Raw genomic sequence first — 13,326 nt, 5'->3', positions numbered from 1 at the left:
AGCATGGGCCGTGGAACGAGGAGATTTGGAAGACAGCTCCTTGGCTTGGGGCTGCAAGGTGCTCTCAGAGGAGGTCAGACAGGATGGCCCGCCTCGCTCCCGCCCTGGGGCTACGCGGTGGGCAGAGGGAATGGGTGAGCCTAACACTGCTATTTTGATTAGATGAAACAAGGAGGGGGGAATATAAAGTAATTTCAGGACGCTCTGTGCTGGGAAGCCTTCTGTTCCCGTCCTTGGATAGAATCTGTAACACTTGCAAGGGGCGGGGGGACGTCTCCCTCCACCTCGCTAGAGAGGATGAGGTTCAGGAGGGAACGGAGGTCAGGGGGAATGACACCCTCTCTCCAACACACACACACACACACACACACACATACACACGCGTGTGCGCGCGCACGTGCATGCACACACACGCTCTCCCAGACGCTCACATGCACACGTACACTTGTACACACATCGACAATTCACTTGCACGTACACACACACACACACACCACGCACGCAAGTCTCTACCCCCCAGGAGTACCCCTACACACAACACCCCAGACCCACAGAGATACACGCGCAACTCTAACGGGAGAGGCACATTCACACATGCAGACATTCCCAGACTTCCCGCCACATACACATTCACGCCCTTACACATACAGACACACACTCAAACACTTGAACATAGATGTAGGCATACAGACTCACTTAAGCTGTGTGTAAATATTTACATACACACACACACACACAAGACATACACGAGAACATCCTCGCTAAGGACCAAATTCCCTGGCAAATTCTGGAAATCCTGAGCCCTTTGCCAGAGTTTCTGGTGCCTCCGCGGGAGGACAGAAAAGGAGCTAGGTAGCCATCCTTCCTAGAAAGGGAGCAGGTGTGTCGCAGGGAACTGGACCCCAAGCAGGGACTGGTTCTCCGAAAAGCAAGGACTAGCAAATGCCCCGGTGCCTTCTGGGTTTTTGTCTGGGGCTGGAAGGGGGTCTGGGTGGAGCTGAGCAAGCAGGAGAGCATGGTAGGGGGGTCGGGGGACCCATGATACCTCATTGGGGCCTGCCATGCATTGAGCGGGAAAGCAGCACGCTTCCTCCGACTTCCACATCGACCTCAGCGGCCGGTGTGGACCGAGGTGCCACAAGCTGCTGCATCTTCAGGCGTGTGGGCACCAAGATGCCAAGCTCAAAGGGAGCTTCCCAGGCCCATAAGGCTTCCCATGATCTGGGCCCCGGGGACCTAGAAGCCCGAGGTCAGGGACCCAGTGCTTCCACCACCTTTCTCCCCAACCCCCCCACCGGCATCTCCTTCCTCCCCAGGGCTTGCACCCCAAAAGGCAAGCTAAATAGCTCCGTATTTGTAAATTAAATATAGCTGTACTCCAGCTTTCCAAAGAGCTGGGAAGGAGAGAAGGAGAAAGAAAAAGAGAGAGAGGAAGAGAAGAAAAGCTGCCGCCCTCAGGAAAGTCTGGCTGGTACAGATTGCCTGAGTCATGAATATTCATCTGGCGAATGAGGAGAGCGGGAGTCTGCATAACAGCTCCACCCACCCAACTGAAAGAAATGTCACCGCCTTTGCCAATAAAGTGCCAAAGGAAGCCGGTGGAGGCTGCCAGCCAGACGGTGCCAAACTGCTGACTTCCACTCCCAGGCGTGGAGAAAGCACATTGTTTCCGGCCCGAGGAGCTGCCACTCGGGGCTGGGGGAACGGAGCTGGCTGCTCGGAGAGAAGAGAAGTCACACCCGCCACCCACGGGAAGCCTGGTGGGCAGCGCGCCGGGGCCCCAGCCCCCCCCAGCACCCCTCCCCTCCGAAGAGGGGCTCACCCCGCCCCCGCCCCGCCCTGCTCCCATGCTTCGCACTGCCTTGGAGGAGTCTCGAGAGGGGCTTTGCGACTCCTAGGCGGTGACCAGAGACCAGAGGCTGGGGGAGGGCATGCGGGGGGCGGGGGTGATGCAGGGGCCCAGAGGTCCACGGTCACCTTGGCCCCCATTTAGCAGAAGGGGACACCCCCTACCCCACATGCAGGTGACTCCTCTCTCTGGGTCAATCCCACTGGCTCTCATCCAGGAGGTCTGCTCTGACCTCTTTCTCTGCGACAGAGTCGGGCTCCCCGTGCCACCCACCCTCCCAGTCCTGACAGCCTGCCTTGATGCCAGCCTGTCCTGCCCATAGCTCTTTCCTCCGCCCGGCTCTGAGCTCTGGGGGCAGGGGCCGCGGTTGGCTGATTGGCCAACGGACTCAGACAGGGCACCTTGAGCCGTTGGGCAAACAGAAGCATCTCCTTCCATCCACTCCCGTCGCCAGGCCTTCTCCATGGCCTTGAATGTGCTTGTCAGGTCCCCAGGGGGTCAGGCGTCCTGTCCCAGCAGCTCAGTCTGGGCCTCCCGTCCCCAGGCCCTGCCCCCCACGAAGAGAGCAGAGGGTTTCAGCGCCCCCCCGGCACCCCATCCTCATGGTGCACCCACGAGGGTGGGTGCCCACCTGCCCACCGGTCCCCCACAGCTGGCTCCCTCTGGTAATTACCTACGTGAATGGGATAAGCAGAGCCAGGGAGAAGACGTTCTCTTAGTACAGAAACCCAATTAGGGCTGTGGGCGTCTCCAGCTGCTGCTCTGGTTATGTAAAGTTTGGGATGTGTAGTTGGGACTTAATGAGGATATTTATGTGTTCACATCTTACCTTCCCAGACTGCTCATTTCAAGCATCCCAAGTACTCTTGGGCCGAGGACGTAGCAATACAAGCCGGGGGACAGGCTCCAAGGGAGCAGCACCACCTCTGGGTAGCCGCACAGCCCCTCTCTCAGGATTCATGGACCCTCTCTCCGCCCCAGAAATCAAGGATGACACCCACCTGGAGCCTGGCTCCCTTCTGCAGCATCTTCAGCAAGTCCACCCTCTGCTCGAGGCCTCCTCCGGGGACAGAAACTCCTTTATTGCCTCCTTCATGGTTAGAATATCAGCAATCGGTGCACAGTTCTCCCTCGAACGGAGCCAGACTCTGCCTCTTGGCGACATCCCTGAACGGGCCCAGGCGTCGTCCCTGGGACCGCGTGGACATGTCGCCCTCTCTGTCCCAGGTCAGCCACCAGTCCTGCGGAAGGGAAATGGGTGCTGAATTTAAAATGTTGCTGTGGTCAAATAAGTTTGGGAAGATTCTATATCAGTTTCTTTGCTGCAGGACTTCTCTGAGCCTTTCCTGTGCTCACACTTAAACTGAGCTGAGAAGGTGCTTCATTTCAGGCATCTATTTGCTCACAGAAGCCTTTTCTGTAGAGCGACCTCAAGAAACCAGGGTCCTAAAGAGCACATTTTAGGAAACACTGCTTCCAGCATGTTAAAAGCAAATATCTAATTCCTTGGCCTGAGCTCCTTCAACATTTCTCCTCCATTGGTCCTGATGCCTGGGCCTGTCCCCTCTCTGGTCCTCTGCTGTAAGTGAAGCTCTGCCGTATGCCTCTGTTTCTCCATTGCTCCAGACAAGGTCTGACCACCAATTGTCTGTCCAGAAGAGTCTTTACCTTCACTGTCCAAGACCCCATTTCCTCCATTTTTGATGTGGTCAAAACACCATCAGGAGGATGGGCAGCTGAATCCCACTGAGCATCTCCTCTGAAAGTCCCCCCAACAAGCCACAACTGAGCCTCAGCTCCTCATTCTGCTCTCAGACCCTGCTTTTGGAGCCCACAGGTAGACGCCCAGAGGTGTTTTGGAGCCCACAGGTAGATGCCCAACCAGGTGTTCCAGACAATGGGTCCCTGCTATGCCTTCCCTGCACAACAAGATGGTGGGCCATGGCGAGCCCCCAAAGTATCAGAGCACCAACCAGGGATTCACACACAGTCGAGGCTGTTGCACAGCATCATGCAAAGCATACATTTGTTCTAGCATCCAGTCCCCGCAGAGTCACAGAGGGAGCACTCCAATCATCCTGAGCTCCAGACCTGGGAGTCTTTTGGGGCCAAGGCCATAGTCCATACCTGTATGAGGGAGCCCTGGCTCTACCTTTAATCACTCCCTCCATGCCTGCCTTCTCATCATCCTTCAAGTATGTGGTCAAGCCCAGGCATGGAAAAGAGGCTCATCTCCCTGGCCCTGTCCAGTAGATTCGAGGGGTTCCCTGGAGTGGCTATTGAGAAAAAGGCATCGAAGCTTCCCTGGGTTCTGTAGAATGGTTAGCGATGCCAACTAGTGTTGGAGAGTGGGCAGCGTGGCACCCAGGCCTGTTAATACCATCCCCAACCAAGCTCAGTCCCTTTTCCTCCAAACTACTCCCCCAAGCTACAACACTCCTTTCTCCCAGAACAAACACCCCAACTCCCACACATGCCCATGCGTGGCCTCATTCCCCCACCCAAACTGCTCCCTCCAAGGTCACCAACAGACTCTCATTTGTCAAGTCCTGTACCCTCTCCCTGGTGTCAATGCCTTTGCAGCATTAGATATGGTTGACCTTTCTCTGGAAATTCACCCCCACCCCATGGAATTCCGAGACCATCTATGCCCCTGGTGGCTCTTCGCCTTCCTGACCATTCATGCTGTTCTTCTTCCATCTCATAAATGTGGCCACATTCCAGGGCCCAATCTCCAGCCTTCTCCTGCTCCTCCTGCCCATGCATTCCCTCCCTGTGAGATCTCATCCACAGCTTGGTCTTTGGGAGAAGCCCTCTGTGCCCCTCACGTGCGCCCCTAGGATCAGCCTCCTAAGAGGCAGCCCTGTGGCCTACAGGCGGCCGCCACAAGCCAAAGCTCTAAAAACCCAGTACCTCCTCTCTCCTCCAGAATCAGCTCTCATTCTGGGTTTTCCACAATGCATAATCCTCCCAGGCTCCAGGATCAAATTCTTTCTTGGCTTGGCGTCTTGACTCTTGATCTGCATCCATTAAACCACCATGTGCCGAGTCCTCTTATTTAATATTTACCTAATTTCCAAAATAAAAATAGCTGTATTATTTTTTTCTGACTGAAGCACCTCATATATCGTCAGTAGATAAAAAAAAAATCAAACCAATACTTAAAAGTATGAAAAGAAAGTGAAAATCACTCAAAATCCTACCACCCAGATATAACCATTCCAGCATTTTGGTGAACAGCCTTCCAGACATATCTCTATGCATATATACACACAGAGATCTATGTATATAATTTATAGACGAGGGATTGTATTATACATACTGTTCTCACTGACACCTGCTTTTCTCTCTCAACAATATGTCATAGACATCTTTCTATGTCAATAAATAGAGTTCTACAAAATTATTTTAATTACTTCATAGTATTCCATTGTATGTATGTATCATATTTTATTTAGCTGGGTCTCTATTGATCCTTTAGAATGTTGTCAAGATTTTACTCTCATAAACAATACTGTGGTAAATATCCATGTGCATATCTCTTTGCTTAATTTTCTGCAATTATCTCCTTAGGATGAAAATCCTACAGACGAAATTGCTGCAGTAAGAGGATGCTATTTCCAATTGTGCTGCTCTGCCCTTTTGCAAACGTACAACAATGCACTTCCCATCCACAGTGCCCCAGCACGTCTGCCCACACCCTCTCCAGCCCCGGGTTTCAATGTTTGCTGTTTGTCATCTCAAATCAACAGACAGCAAAAGACACATATTTTTACTGTCATTGTTTAAATTATTAGTGAACGTAAATGAGTATCTGTTCATGGTTTCTTTCTGGTCATTTGTCATGATTTTCTTTGTGAATTGCCTGTTCGTGTCTTTTGCCCATTTTTCTAACACACTATTTATCTTTTTCTCAATGAGTGGTAAGGGTTCTTTGCACATTTGAGACCACATTAAATAATTATCTTTCGTATACACTTTCCCTTTCTTCCTTTTCTTTTAATGGTCTTTCAGGTACTTAAATTTTTAATCTCCATATATTCAAATGTATCAATCTTTTCTTATGATTTCTGGATATCCCATCATGCTTAGAAGGAACATCCCCACCTTAAGATGACCAAAATAGTCATTCATATGTATTCATTCATATTCATAAAGACTCCATCGTCTTCATGGTTGGTCTTATTGGAGTAAAATAGAAAACCAGCTTGCGCTGTAATGGCTGGCCCATGCCAACACCATTGATAAAACAGCCATATTCTCCCAAAATGATAGAAATGCCATTTTGTCATACACAAAATTCCCTTAAATATTTGGATCCTTTCCAGACTCTCTATTCTGTCCCAATGATCTATTCTTACATAAGAAGTTTTAATTATTGTCCCTTGGGATGCCTGGGTGGCTCAGCAGTTGGGCAGTTGCCTTTGGCTCAGGTCATGATCCCAGGATCTGGGATCGAGTCCCACATCGGGCTTCCTGCATGGAGCCTGCTTCTCCCTTTGCCTGTGGCTCTACCTCTCTCTCTCTCTCTCTCTCTCTCTCTCTCTGCATCTCTCATGAATGAATAAATAAATCTTTGAAAAAAATTATTGTCCCTTTGTAAAACATTTTCATATCTGAGAGAATACATATTCATCATTTTTCTTTTTCAAGAATTTCCCTAACTACTCTACTTTTTTACTCTTCTGGGTTAGCTTTATAGTAATTTTTGTCAAATTAAAAAACTCTTATTGAGGTATCGATTGGATTATCTTAATTTTGTACATTCCCTTAAGGAGCACAGACAGATTTACAGCATTAAATCTTTTCACCCAAGAACTAGGGATATTTATCCAAGTCTCTTTTCTATCCCTCAGGAGGGTTTTCCGGTTTTCTTCATGCAAATTCTACATGTTTCCCAAAAAGTTTATTTCCAGGCATTTTGTGTTATTATTTTCTTCTTGATGGTGTGGATGAGGCCTTTTATTTTACCTTCTAGGTAGTCATTTTATAAATAGAAAAACTATTCATTTTTGTATATCGTTTTGTTACTGGCCGTTTTACTAAAATTTATGTTTTCCGACTGTTTTCAAGAAATGGTCTTGGGTCTTCCAGATAAATAACCATCTCATCTGCAAACTATGATTATTTGCTCTCCTCTTCCAAAATGTATCCTTTTTATTTCTTGTCTAATTATAATGCCTAGCACTTTAGGAAAAGTGTTTTTAAAAATACTGATAACAACAGCTGCCATGGTCTAGCTTCTAACTTTAATAAGAATATATCTAGGGTTTCATCAACCTAATGTCTCCTGAGTATCTTGTCTACTCCTGTGACCACTGTTCTGGTCCAGCCCCTATTAAATTGTCATCTGTGTCATCACAAACAGGATGAACCAGGGTACAGGCTTTGAAGTCAGATGACCCTGTGTTCTGGTTCCGACTGTCATTTAGCAACCATACAATTTTGTCAAGTTATTCAAGATTATTGAAACTCAAAAAAGGTGGGGTGGGGGGGCGAGTCTTGTAAGGACTAGGCGAGGTAATCCACACACTATGGGCAGTATCGTAAATGATGATTTTTAGGTCTTAGCCCCCTCAACTCCTCCTTCCAGTCCCATCGATACCCACTCTTAGGTTGACTCTTAGGTTGACCGTCCCCAATACCACTGGGCTCACAGCACTCTACCAAGCCCTCCCCTGCTCACAAGTCTTCAATTATCCCCCACTGCCTACAGAATGAAGGCCCAAATTCTAAACCTGTGTCTGAGATCTTCCACTCTTCAACTCCAAACTTTCTCCCAGCCTTACTTCCCATAGCCCCCTGCCACCCCCTCCCAACACACACTCCCATCCCTTTGCTCCAGCCTAGAAGTCCTCCTCACTGGTGGCTGCCTCATACCAGGTAGGTCCTCACTTTCCACCCAGATCCCTAATACAGATTTTAGTCACAAGGAATGCAAAATTAAAATCTCAATGGGTTTAATAAAGTGGAGTTGGCAGCTCACTTAATAGAATAGTAGAGATGCAACAGGCGTCAGGCACAGTTTGATCAGGGCTGGGACAACATTTTTCTGTGATGTTTCAGGCTCTTCCCACCTCCATATGTTTACAGTCGTCTCCGGTTGTGTTCCCAGTCACCAGATGCCTGCCAGAAATTAAATCCACAAGCTACCTCATCCAAACCCAGATAGAGAGATTGGATGTCTTTCTCTAGTCATCTAACAAAAATTCTGGCCTTCACCTCACTGGGCCAATCTAAACCAATCCCTGTGACTGGGGAAATGTGTGTGTTGATTGCTTTAGAACCAAAAATGGGTCTGGGGGAGAAAAGTTATCTTGAATGCCAATCAGGACTCCTCTCCAGAGCCGTACACACCACTGGAGATGGGTCAGGTGCTGACAACCTCAATTGCACTACAACCCCTTCTGAGTCACTCTCCTGGCATTCAGGCTTCCTTGAAGGCCTAAGTCAAGCCCCCAGAGTTCTGATAATGTGCCCGCTCCCTTTTAGCTCCCAGAGTCCCAACTCTCAGCTCAACACATGGTTAGCACCGCCGTGTAGAACTTATTTATATAATCATCTGTCTATTCTTCTTAATTAGTAATCACAGAATTGGTTAATAAACTGTACAAAACACTCTATACAAGGTAGGCCCTTTGATCTCCACAACAATCCTCTGAGCCTCAGAGAGGTTAAGTGACTTGCCCTATGTCACACAGCCAGAGATGATGTTGCCCCAAATGCCACTGCAGTAAGCTCATGAGCTCGCTCTCTCTCTCGTACACGTACACACACCCCACGCTCCCTCCTCCAACCGCCATCCCAGGCCTGACCCCAAGGTGCAGAAACCCCCGTGGCATCACCTCCTTCTTCCCACTTCACTTCAATCTCTAGAGCTCTCAGACTTGCTCCAAAAAAGTACAGAGAAAGTTTTCTTGCCAGACAGCAGTTTCTAAGATTTGTGTGACAAGGCCGGGTACAATTCAAATGACTCTGGGTGATTTAATCTGCTTGGGGCTGGGGTGGTAAATCAGTGCGGCCCGGGCTGCCACAGCCGCCCCAGAAACCCACGAGCCGAGCTGCTGGTAGGCGTTTATCTGCAGATCTGCAGGTGAGGGCCCTGGAAGCTGAACCGTGGCCCGGGGAGTTCCCCTCCGCTGCACTCAGAATACATTTGGAGGGTCTACAGCCCACGGCCTCTCCCGCCTGCATGTTCCATGGGAAGAGAGCTCTCCCAAGGCTGCAACCCTGATTCCCCCTCCCACCCCCACCCCCAGTGTCAGAGCAGCACCCCCACCCCACCCCCAGTCCGCACTGGACTTCTCAGGGAAGGAGACTGGCGTCCGTCGGGCTCCCACTGAAACTGCCGCCTCGCTGCCAGGTCCCTACGCACCCACACACACCCATTACCTCATTTCATCTCCACAACAACTTAATGAAGGAGGCATGTCCGTCCTCAGTTTACAGGTGACTTAATTGAGGTTCAGAGCGATTAAATAACTCGCCCAGGGTTATTACACAGCGAGCAGCGGGGGGCAGAGCCAAGATTCAAATCCAGACTCAGAAGGCTCCAAAATTCCCATCCTGTTGAGCCCACCCCTCCATGGGGGCCAGGGGCAGCTTCCGCCCGAGCCGTGTCACTTGAGAAAAGAGAGGAAAGAGTCCCTGGCTGAAGGGGAGGTATTGCTCGGAGGGAATGAAGCAATAGTTTTTCCCATACAGGAGGATGTCTAAGGAGAAAGTCGCACTTATGGGGCTCCTACTGTATGCCGAGCAGGTGCCATGTGCCAGGTGCTTAACATCCAGCATCCTTGCCGTGAGTCCGTAAGCAGCGGGATGTTGGTAAATGTTTACAAGGAGCAGACTGGAAGGAAGGAAGAGGCTGGATTTGTAGCATTGGCCCATCCCTGGGGTGTACAGGTCCCCACCGCGGTCACCCTCAAGCCGCCTGGGGGATGTTACAGGCCACAGGCTCGGGAAGCAAGGCCCTCGTGGGTTCTGGGGCCGACAGGAACCCACTCCCACTCCTGCTGCTATAAGACAGGGTTTATTAAACCCACTCAACAGGGTACCTGGGTGGCTCAGTGGTTGAGCATCTGTCTTTGGCTCAGGTCATGGTCCCAGGGTCCTGGGATCAAGTCCCACATTGGGCAACCTGCATGGAGCCTGCTTCTCCTTCTGCCTTTGTCTCTGTCTCTCTCTCTCTCTGTCTCTTATGAATAAATAAATAAAATCTTTAAAAAAAAAAAAACACTCAACAGATGAGACCCCACGAAAAGGCACTCGGAACCCATATCCACTGCCTTACAACTTTCTAAATCCACGTTCTGCCCACAGCCCCAAGTTCCCCCAGGCAGAGACAACACGGGGAGCCAGGACCACCGGTCTCTACTCCCCGCAGGTGGACAGACCCCCGCAAGGTCTCGAAGGGCAGAAGAAGACCAGGGAGCCCCAGTCCAGCAGGCCGAGGATCCGCACAAGGGAGAACTTTCTGGGCCGTGCACCTCGAAGGCAGCGTCCGCGCAGGGCACGCAGTGAACGCTCAGTAAAGAATGAATGAAGGAACGAGAGTGATTGAGTGATCGAATGAATGATGGAGCCATTAGGCTGACTTCGAACTCTCCAAATCCAAGACGGAATTCACCTTCTTTCCCCAGAAACCCATCCCACCCCAGGGTTTCTCATCTCGGTGAGACCCGCCAGCCCAGACGCCCGGGGCCCTGACCCTCCTTCCCTGCTCCTCACAGGCAAGCAATCAACAAAGCGCATCCCCTTCCCGTCCTGGTGCCTCCTGACCAGAGGCACCAGCCACCTACCGTCACCCTCTCCCCCCGCGCGGACCCGCCGCACCCTACTGCCCCTCCGCCTCACTCCCAGGCTCATACCCACTCCAACCCCTTCTGCCAAACGCGTCATCCACGCTGCCCACCTGACCTGTCAAAGCTGCCCCTCTGAGCTCACGTCCCTCGCCTCCCTTCCAGGGCTCCCCACTACCCAGAGGATGGACGGGGAGCGCTTGGTCCTCCAAGGTCTGGCCTCACCTCCCTCTCCCGTTTGATCCCTCACCTCTTTGCTGCATGTTGGTGCTGATTCTGGAACACCACCAGATTTCTCGGTGTCCTCTACACGGCGTCCAGGCCTTGCTCACCCCACACCCCAACCCGCTCCCACCTCCCTTCCCTTCACCCCGAAAACTTCTTAAGACTGAACTAAGATGATCCACAAGGTGATTCCTGGGGGCCTTTGAGACTAATATCTCGTGACGGTTCTAATGCCAAGTCCTCACAGTTTACGCCTTCTGGATTTTACAGTCCCCCTCTCCCTTCATGGGACCCTAAAAGGGTGCTTAGGGGCTTTCCAGCTCCAGTGCATCATTTTATGGAAAGAAAATCGAAGGCCCAGAGAGGGAAAGGGATTTGCCCCAGATCACCCAGGAGGCCAGCAGAGGCAGAGCCAGGACAAGAACCAGGCACCTGCATCGCAGCCCAGGGCTCTCTCTCGGCATCACACTCCCCACCCTGATCCCCTGATTCCAACCCAACCTCCCTGACTACCCCACCCCGACTCACCTCCTCACACCCAAGCTACGTTAGCACCGTCCCTGTCTTTGCTCACGTGACAACGAGGCCATTCCATCACCTCCATTCAGCTCCCAGGGTGTCGCACCTCCAGGCAGCCCATCCTGGTTAGCACGTCAAACCCACCCACGCCCCACACCCTCCCCCAAACCCCCTGCATTGGCCAGAACCCAGCAGCGAGGGTTTGGTTCGCTCCCAGCGGTCAGTGTGCTCCTCTGTCTCACCAGGTAGGACCCCCACTCCTCGGGGCTGGCCAGTGCCTCGTCTTTCTCCTCCTCCTCCTCCTCCTCCTCCAACCTCCAGCTCCCTGCCTAACTGCTCGGGGTAACAACATGGTATCTGGGGTCTCGGAAATCGCATGCAGGGTCAGATCCCAGTTCTGTACCTGCCTGACCGCTGCTCTGAATCCATCTGTCCCTCCACCTTCCTTATCTATAAAATGGGTCCTACCTCCCGGGGTCACCCTGAAACTGAATGATGTCACCCATGGTGGAGGCCCCGAACTCAGTGGGCCCTAGATACATGACAGCGCCCTTCCCCACCGCCTTTCTCGCGGACTCCCCAAGACACTCGGAGGAAAAAAGAAGAAAAAAGCTCCCCTGGGCTGGGAGGTGGGCAGACTCGTGGACATTTTCTCTCGCTCCCATTTGCAACAGGCTATGAGCAGCCTGTGTGCAGAAACGCAGGACGTATCCAACCCCCTTCCCCACCCCCAACAATCTGCTTTAACCTTCCTATCTCAAATGCCTTGTTTATTTTAATATCACCCGTTTCACTTTTCTGTTCATGCAAAAAAAAATTTTTTTTTATAAAAACAGATTTAAAAGGGAAAAGAAGTATTTAATGAGTAAAACTGTCTGCAGCCCTGTTTCTTTCTCAGGAAAAAGTGGCTGTGATTCTGGCATGAGAGAGGGAAGCTCAACAGCTTCACTTCACTGCAGCTGCCAGAAGAAGTGCATTTCAGAGTGGAACAGAACCTCCAAATTAAACAGTATGTCTCCCAGCCAGGCGCTTCCTGTGCCGAATTCAGCTTGGCAGGTGACACCCCAGCTCGAGCAGGGATCCAGCCCCGACATGAGCAACTTGCAAGGCTCTCTGCTCCTGCCCACCTTCCAGCGTGGAAGGACCCGGCCCACCAGGCCCGGGCAAAGCACTGACCTGCAGGATAAGACTCTGAGAGGGGAAGGAGAGAGCTGGAGGGGCAGTGACTACACCTGGCCGGTGGCCAAGGGAACCCGGACTCCCACCCACCCACCCAGCCACCCAGGGCCTGAACATCCAGGGACCAGTGCTTTCCTCTCCCCAGATGAGGCTAGTTGAGCAGAAAGATCAGATCCAGGACTTGCTGCTCAAATGAAAGTTCAGAAAATCTGCTGCTATCTTCCCATCTTCAGGGTTGTCATTTTGGAGGGCTACTCCAGATGGAGTGCAAGGGTCCAACCCCAGAGGGCACTGCCCCTCCCCAACACTCCCCTAAAAGATGAAGAACCTGACCTTCAAGTACGTACAGCAGAGACTGCCCAGGGGGCAAAAGCTGGCTGGGCCCAGATGGTGGTCTCCCTCCCTTGCCCCAAACCCATACCTTTATTAATGTAGCCTCGTGACTCATACTGAGCTTACTGTCCCTTGAACTCTTTTTTTTTTTTAAAGATTTTATTTATTTATTCTTGAGAGATAGAAGGAGAGACAGAGCCAAAGACACAGGCAGAGACAGAGCCAGAGACACAGGCAGAGGGAGAAGCAGGCTCCATGCACCGGAAGCCCGATGTGGGATTCGATCCCGGGTCTCCAGGATCGCGCCCTGGGCCAAAGGCAGGCGCCAAACCGCTGCACCACCCAGGGATCCCATGTCCCTTGAACTCTTAAATAAATCCCTTTCTCATATTGTCTAGTAGTCAGGATGGGCCCCAGCATCCA

The 13,326-nt window shown here is 51.4% G+C and overlaps 1 long non-coding RNA gene across 2 annotated transcripts in view; it reads right to left on the bottom strand.

Moving 5' to 3' along the window:
• Positions 1 to 13,326, bottom strand: part of LOC121481371 — a 64,779-nt gene that overhangs the window by 2,925 nt on the left and 48,528 nt on the right. For both annotated transcript variants that reach the window (XR_005985267.1, XR_005985266.1), the window contains exons 2-3: positions 4,763 to 4,918; positions 2,851 to 3,090 (exon numbers count right to left, since the gene is read on the bottom strand). This is a non-coding gene — a long non-coding RNA (uncharacterized LOC121481371). The remainder of the gene's footprint in view (positions 1 to 2,850; positions 3,091 to 4,762; positions 4,919 to 13,326) is intronic.

The sequence above is a fragment of the Vulpes lagopus genome, chromosome 23, assembly GCF_018345385.1.
Source record: "Vulpes lagopus strain Blue_001 chromosome 23, ASM1834538v1, whole genome shotgun sequence".
In the NCBI taxonomy this organism is placed as follows: domain Eukaryota; kingdom Metazoa; phylum Chordata; class Mammalia; order Carnivora; family Canidae; genus Vulpes; species Vulpes lagopus.
The sequence above is the reverse complement of the archived record's forward strand: the minus strand, read 5'-3'. Positions and strand labels throughout refer to the sequence as shown.